The following is a 9,026-nucleotide window of genomic DNA, read 5'->3' as shown; positions in this document are numbered from 1 at the left end:
GGGGGGCTCAGGCTCACTTGGTACCTTTTCCAATTGCTTCACCAGCTCTCTCTCTCAACCCACACTTATGGCCTCTTGGGGAATTTTCTATGAACGGTTCACTGAAGAAGATATATGTAAACCTGGACTATGGATGAGTTTAAGGAGCACACTGGCAAATCTAGTAAGTACAACCTCATTGCATTGGAGGCCCTTTCAGAGAGAACCTGGAAGAGAACGAGATTAGAGCCCTTCCAGTGGACAGAACCTTCAGATCACACATTTTTGGTCCACTTTGCTTGAAAGGAGAGGAGGTTTGTCATTTAATCCACACATTTTCATAGGTGGTAATAAATAAGCTAGTACTCAGAGACTTGAAAGAAGCAAAATTGAGGATATCAGCCATCACTTCTCTCAAACCATCTCATAAACCACCCCACTTCAGCCTTAATTATAAGAGAGAAATAAAATCCTGCTTTAGGGTAGTTAGAAACTCAGCAGATGGTATTAGTATAATGGAAATAACTCATCTTGTCTTCTGTGCTCATAGATCCGACAGACCAACCTTGGGATTTCAGGGAGAAAATTATTGGAGACTATCCAAAATGGAACTATGGTTTAGTACATGGTCAACTGCACAAACACTACAAGATTGTCCCCTACGAGTAATTTGTGTTTATTCACACAGCCCTGGAGGATACAGTAGTTAAGGGAACTTTAGGGAAGTGACAGGATATAATCTGAAAGAGCCGAAGTTTTTCCTTCCTTTGGTAGAATAGTCTAGTTCAAATCTATGAACTCCAATTATTCAGGGCAGATGATTTTATATAATTCAGAATTTCTTGGGGAAAGTGAACTAGCATATCTTTGGGGAATGTGAACCTCAAGGATACCTCAGGGTCAATGGGTATTTTTCTACAGTCAAAGAGCTCTAGAAAACAAGGATGTTTCAGATAGTAAAATGGCCAGTATATCAGTTTAGTTTGAATTAAGTCTCTAGATGAAATGGATTATGTCATTGCAGTAGGAATATTTATTCCAAAGGAAGCTCAGGAAGAATTCTTTAAAAAAAATAACAGACTGAACTTTCCTTTCTGGAGAAGAGACAAAGTGACAGGAAATTACCTCTAGAAAGTCACATGGCATGTGCTAGCCTCAGTACTCAAGGTCTATGACTTGGGGATACATTTACTTGATAATCTTCCTGTGACTGGTACAGATACCAGAAGCTTTGCCCAACAGTGTTGCTTACTCCTTGCACCCTAAGGAAAAAGAAGAGATAAAATTTCATGACAAGGATATCCCAACGCCAAGACTTCTAGGCAATCTTGAATTAGAGCCATGCAGTGACATGTCCAGCCCAAATCAAAACGCAGAGGTTGTTCTTTCCAATGCCATCCCCATAGATTGAAACACAAACCCCTTAGCTCTCAGAATTATACAGGAAGAATCTTCTGAGATCTATCTCCTCCTAGTGACTGAAGTCAAGGAACCTTGGGGAGAGGTACTGGAGGACAAAGCTCAAAAATCAATGCTCCTCATTTTTCCAATTCAGGGGGGGTAGATTTAACCTGGGATTAATCAGATCTGGAGATCATTTCAGGACACCTAGAATGTGGGTGGCTCCCAGGTTGATCTCTGTGGATAAAGACTCTTATGGGCCATATGGAGAAGGATTGGCAGATAGACAAGAGTTATTGTCAGCTCAGTGCAACCCTTAAGGAACCTAATCTTGGCTGCATCTTAACTCTTTTGAATACCCAAGTCATTGGTACTTCCTAGCGTCCCAAAGGCATAGAACAGTTCTGAAGGATGGAAGTCCTCACAAGCTGAGGAGATCTAGAATATCAACAGTACCAACCATGGAGGACTCTGCATACTAAATGGCAATCAAGAGCTCTCACTTAATACTCTGCCAAATCATAACTTGTAAAGAAAAATAATCTGCCATCTAATTAAAAACTGGAGTGAAATTTGTATTTTGCAGTTTAGACACATCTCCTCTTGCATTATGATCTTCCTATTAAGAGAGGCCATCCTTTAAGAAAACAGACTAGTACCATAGCAAGAGAATAAGGCCTTGACTATGCTACTTATGATAACAAGAAGTCCCTCCTAGACAGTTCTGTGAACATCAGCATATAGCAATAGAGCTGGCTGGACCAATTTCTCAGGGACTCATGAAACTTGAACAATGGCCTCAACTGGGGTAGAGAAAGAAGTTACAGAAAAGTACCCATAGAAGTCAGTCATAGAGCCTATACAGATGGGTCACTTGGCTTTTGTATAATATTTCTGACCTGAAATCATTCTTTCCTTCTTATCTGGTATGTTAAACACACACAACTCTATTTCACATTTGCCTTAGAAAACAATTTGGTAATAAGATAAAAGGGGTTGTAGCTGAAGACAGTGGCAGCTGCCAGGGTCTATAGCTCCCAAAATTTCCTCCAAAAATAAATACTGAGCAAGAATAAAGCTATGCAAAAATCACATCCTCCAAATAACTTGAGGACAGAATGTGACAAGTTCTTCTGAAACATGAAAAACAAATTCCAGCAAGCAATACCTCATGCTACTATACTACTACAAGCCTCTGCAATGAACAATGGCAGAGCAAGAGACACAGTGGGGAAGAAGGAAGACGGAAGCTAGTAAAAGCCCTCAGGTTGATATGAAGTCACCATAGGAGAGAATAAGACTATTCTAAGTGTGAATGTACTAAAAAAGTATCCTGGAAGATCATAGCCCAGTTTAGAGTGCATGTAATTTGAACAGTCATTTTTCAAACTACATATCTCTCGGAGGAGATAATAGCAAAAAAGCACAGAGAAGGACACTCTTTGGAAATTGAGTAATGTTGGAGAAAAGAAACAAGAGGAAATTTATTAAAGAAGAGGTGATATTTTATCAACAAGAACCCCAAGCTCCATCTTATAGGGATTTATCCTGAACAGGAGGAAAGTACAGGGCTACTGATTCACAACAGCAAGCAAGAATATATTTGGTTCACAGGTGAGCCTATTGAGCATTTCTTGGTATACCCTTCCCAAATATGACAATTAACAAACAGGTGCTGTGACCCCAGTCTGAACATTGAACAGCCAGGATTAACAAAGGGTCTCATCCCTGAGCAGCAAGTAGACTCTCAAACCATTTGGGGTACTCATGACATTACTGACAGAGAAGGCAAGATGTGATGAGCATTCGCAGGCTTCACAGCTGGCTGGTGAGGAGTTCTCTGCTTCACATAATGCTGTTGATCAGTATAGCCAAAAGAATGGATATCTGCTAACAGGTACTGACACATGGAAGTTCTGTCTGAAAAAAGTGCTAACATTTACTCTTGTTCCTTGGTGACAGCTATCATTCAAGACCCTTGAAACAGGCTCCCTAGAAAGACATCACCAAGCACAAACTAGAAAGGGGCTGAGGCCTGGCAGACACAGGAGAGAGTGCACTGCTGTGGCCCATAATGAGCACAGTCCTTAGCCTGTCTGGGACAATCATATTTCTGGTGGGACCAAAGCCATCAAGAAATAAATTTCAAGGGGAAACTGGATACAACTTTCATGCATTCAGTCCTGTGCTTCCTCTGAGTGAACTTTCATGTACCTACACCTGAGACATCACAGCAAAAGAGCCCATTCGGCTGTTGGGGAAAGTTGTCTACATTCAATCTAGGTGCAAGGCCCTATGGACAGGACCAAAACTTGATCCATTTTCTGGGTAGAACTTGTCCCCCAAAATGCATCTTCAGATAGAGTAACCATGACTAAGGAGATTATGGAACTCACCAGGCAAAAAAGAGCATCACTTAAAAGCCACCAAAACTAAGATACTGAACCTGAACCCCAGGAAGACACTCAGCAGTATGGTCATAATGCTGCGAAGATTGAAAGCCAGAGAGAGATGTGAGAGCCAAGGGTAAGTAAGCAATGGGAGAGGTCTCAGGTGATATGGGCCCAAAATAAATATTGCCCATGTAATCAACATCCAAGGGGCTTATCTAGGGGGTATATCTCTAGAGAAGTATAGCACTTTTTTTTTTTTACCAGGGGTGAGTGGAAGGCGTCCGCTTTATTGAGGAAGTGCACAGGCTTATATAGGCTGGGAGCATGCAGGGACACGTGTCGGGCTGGGATTGGTCACCGTTGTTGCTAGGGTGGAGGGCAGATTTAAGGTGAGTGCTTTTGGCGCGAACCACCAGTTCCGGGAAGAAAGCCTGTCGCGGATTAGGCCATTGTGTGTTGCCTTGCATCAGCCACGGCAGCCATGTTGGCAATATTTTATGACTTTTCCATCAGCCGTACTCAATATATATAAAAGATCAGTTAGATGGTAGTGCACAAATATATGTTGCAGAATGGCTGGAACAAATAATGCCATCATAACACCAGGAACCTGATCAGCCAGGACTTGATGAACTGACGTGGCCAACACAATCAGGGAACTTCTTTGTTAAACAAAAATGATGGCTATGATTTCTTGGCCTTAAGCATCATTAAGTCTCCAAGACTGGTATCTTACTGCTGTATTCTCACTTTCCTTTCTTTGGAGTGCTAATCTCAGCCCACAGATTCTCACTTTGATGTTGATTAGGTAAAATCCCTTTCCATAGCATCTATAAGATGAAAAACCTCACCTGGCCATGCAAACTACTAAGATTAGAAGGATTCCCTTTTTGACATGTAGGAGTAAGAGTTTCAGGCAGACAAGTGATAAAAGACAACCAACATGGAATCCACAAGGGTTGGAAGACAAAGATCACACTCCCTAAGCAGATGCCTGGGGGCATGGTCAGATCAAAGAGCTTAAGAAGGGCCTTGATCAAGCAGTGCAGGGTCCAATCCAACCACTTAATTCAGGTTATACATGGCCAGGGTATTCAAGCACGAGAGGGAATGCAAACACAAGAAGACATTCAAGCGCCTCCTATATCTCTTTCTGCTTCAGTCACTAGAGTTTCAAATAGGAAGGCAGTATGTTCCAGACCAGGCTTTGCTGAGATTCACAAGATCTGAAGGAAAAGATGCAATGTTTGAGGATGGAACTCAACTCCTCTCTCCAAAGAAAAGTATAAGTATTCTCTCATCCTCAAGTGAGTAGATATATCTTGGAAGCTCAAAGAGTGAAGAGGATAGCTCGACAAATCTAAATGGCAATTAAAATAATCCTACATCATATTCTCCCCTAAACTATCTAATATAGTGATGAGAGTACCATTAGAAATGCAATAACTGATTCACACAGGGATATAAACTTAAAACCTCCACATCCATTACACTCCATTATCAAATGAGATATTGTAGATTCTTCCACATTTTTTTTTTAGAAAACTCAACATTTAAGGGGGGGTTGAGTCTTAGATATTAACACACATTCACTTGTATTCACTTGGAAAAAAAAATAAAAAACAGAAACAAAGCCAGATGGAATGCCAAAGCAAAACCTCCCTTAGAACATAATGAAAGAAAATTAATTAATCTCCCATTAGCAGAATGCTGAGATATTTGATTCAGGAAGGCATTATGGAGAGACAGTGTTGGGGACAAGGCTGAATGGGACATGCAAATCTGTAAGGAATCTCTTCCCAGGAGTTAGAGCAGCAAGGCAATCACGATTCCATAGTGAGTTCCTGATATTCATCCCCTTGTGAGTGGGGCTTTTTCTGCCTACCTGAGCCCACCCTCCCTGCTAAAAATAAACCCAAAGGTACAACATTTTCCTCTGATGATAATCAGTTTTGGGCTTTTTTTCAAAATCTAAATCTAAATCTGCTCAGCCACATGTACATCATGACACTGAAGCACTGCAGGGGAACTGATGCCTGGGAGGATGGGGTTTAACACCATTAAAAGTATGACAGAAAGAACAGGTGGATGAATCCCAGACTTCAGTCCCTCAGGAGGGATGATGCTGAGATGCATCTACATGGTGGGTTCCCAGTAAGACTGAGCCTTGGTCATCGCTAGTGCTGACCAGCTCAATACTATTCCCTTCAATGGGGGGTCACCCACCTGTCACAAGTTCCTACCTCTCTCCTCTATATATCCTGGGATCACTTCCTAATTCAGTACCTGCCTCAAGGTCTTCTCTCAGGTTCTGCATTCTGGGAAAACAGAGTAAGACTGCGTTTCATTCTATAATTCAATTAAGAGGCCTCAAAACTACTCTTTCACTGGTAACATTAATCAAGAACAAAGCAAAGACAAACAGGATCTATCCTCTTAGTTTCACAACTAAGAGGCATTGAAAAGATTATGAATGTGTTCATTTAAATTTTAAGATAAGCATAAGTACTTTCAAAGACACAACTTATCCAACTAAGAGGTATATATTGAGTTTTAAGCTTTCTATGCAAGAAACTATATATCTAATATAAACTACCCACAAAGATTTCTGAGCCCAGAGTACTTTCTTACTGGATTTTTACATCAGTGAAGATAGAAATATATCAACCACATGCAAATGTACCTAGATAACAGAAAAAAATTGAAAACTTCCCAAATTAGGGCTGAGGTACACACTGTACGCTCACAAAACCACAAAACCACTGGGTGCATCTTTCACAACTTCACTTCCAGAAAAGTTAAGACATGATGAGACTCTCAGGCATCACAGCTGGCTCATGAGGTCCCTGATTCACTTACCACTGACCAGTATAGTTTCCAGGAGAACTGACTCTCCTCCCCATGCACTTACAAAGTTCTTTATGAAAAACTTCCCTGACATTATCTATTTTGCTCTATTATAGTTATCCCCCAGGACCTCTAAGTCACCGTCCCCAGGAGTAAACCACAAAAGGGTAATGCCTGGAAAACATGGCCAACAGCTGCCGCTCCAATCCTGAAAATATCCCAGGCTCATGTATTTAAGACAAAGGATCAGTCAACCCCAGGAGTGTGTAACTGGAATGATCTCAGAATTCTGCTCCATATCCCCCAGATATGGCCATGACTCCCCTAAGAAGGTCCTGATGTTGTCCATGATGAACACTCTCCTTGGCCTGGCTGAGACAACCACGTTTCTGTTGGTGCCAAAGGCAACCAAGATATACAAGAGTATTCAGGTCCAGCTTCCTATAATTTGGTTCTTCTCTGAAATTCTCTGAAGAGAATTTCAAGGAGCAGCACCTGAGACACAGCTTTGGAGTACATCCAGCTATGATGAATACATCACAACTTTCAACCAACTGGACAACCCTTCAGCTTGCTTAACAGAAATATATTTCAATAGAGCTCCTCTGCCAACATATACTTTTCACAGTAGCCACTATAAGAACTCTCAGGACAAAGACTGGCCACCTGTGGAGCACCACCCTTTTAAAGAAAACCGAACCTATACTCCCTGAGGAGAATGATTGGAAGTATTATCACAGAATTGAGATTTATAGACAGCTATAGCTATAGAGCATGGACACTATAAACAGGCAGCCCCATTAAGCAGTCCCAGAGGGACAGCAACAGGATGCAGTACAGCTGCTAAGCTGAGGCCAAATACAAGAATCTCCATCCTAAGGACTCCTCAGAGACCAGCCCAGAGCCCAGTCTATCTTTCAAAATGTATCTTTTCAAATTTCTGGAAGGGATTTTGACAAGGAACTGGATACCAAGGACCAGGACAGAGGCCCTGCAAGAATAATCTCCCTGTGCCCTCTAGCTGCACTCCTCATGTGTGGAGAAGAGTCTTGCAATGCAGCCCATCATGTGTCCCCAAGGCTTTCCCAAAGACCTGCAGAGACTTATGGGGGTGGGGGGGGGAGGGTGCAGTGATGGACGATGTATATGGGGAAGATACTAGCTCCAATCTTTGAGTTATCTTGAGATTCACAGACTTTGACTCACAGATCATAAAATGGACATACGCAGTCAGGTTATAGATGGAATCTTGGCCTACATTTGGGGGAGTATAACGATATTACTTTTTGCCAGTTACTGCACCCAAACCTCTGAGGTGAGGATTACTATGGGAGGGAGTGTCAAGTGGAAGGTTCTGGAATTTTCCTCCACCTTAAAAAAATTAAACAAGAGCAATACCACATCTCCCAGGAACCACAGACATTGGTACCACCAAAGACGGAAAAGCTGCAGGGCTGGAGGTTCCTATCACAAGCCTATTTTGCACCAACCAAGTGGGTGAAAGTCAGATGAGGTTTGTGATCACCTACTCTAATTCTCTCCTGACCCACTCACAGCTGCAATTCCAGATGTGTTATCACAACAGAAAGTCAGAACTTGATTTGCCACAACTGAACTAGCAAATGCTTTCACTAGAAAACCAATCAGTAAAGTCAATCAGAAGCTGTTTTGCTTCACTTGGCATAAACAACTGAACACCATCATTGTCTAAACGATGATTATGCTGAGCTTCCTGCTCTATCACAATGTAGTCTACAAGATGGATTCCTGTTCATCTTGCTACCCCACAGACCACCACACTGCTCTGTCAAACTGATGGCAACATGTTATTAACCAGCTGAACAGTAAGAGGAATGCATCCAGAGGTCTCAGTAAGACACGAGTGTCAAAGGTAGGGAGATACCCACTACCCTCAAAACAAGTTCAGTCTTGTCACATCAGTGGCCTGGGTGATTCTGATGCTGGATGATGGAACTCAGAGCAATCATTCATAACCTCCTTCAAGGAAGGATGTGGTACCCCAGATTCTAGGATTGGTACCAGCAAAGAACCCCTTCAAATATTGTCCAGAATGGATGTGGCTAGCAGCTTATAATATGGTGTTTAAAATCCAAACCTCCATTGGAGACACTTTGTACCAACTTGCCTACTCTTTTTATTGGGCCAAGCTGGATAGGGAAAAGCTCTACACACATGGAAACTCATATTATTCTGGCCAGACTTCACAGTGGCCCACACTTCTCAGAGACCATAATACCGAGGGCTCCCCAGAGAAGGACAAAAGTTGGGTACAACCCAAACACCTGTTCAGAGGTCCTGAGCCACCTTAAATGGTATCAACACAGTGATCAAAGAGCTAGCTGTAGGTCAAAACCCAGGTCCTTGAAGACAAGACCTCAGAGGTTC

The sequence above is a fragment of the Tamandua tetradactyla genome, chromosome 19 (assembly GCF_023851605.1).
Source record: "Tamandua tetradactyla isolate mTamTet1 chromosome 19, mTamTet1.pri, whole genome shotgun sequence".
Lineage (NCBI taxonomy): Eukaryota > Metazoa > Chordata > Mammalia > Pilosa > Myrmecophagidae > Tamandua > Tamandua tetradactyla.
The sequence above is the reverse complement of the archived record's forward strand: the minus strand, read 5'-3'. Positions refer to the sequence as shown.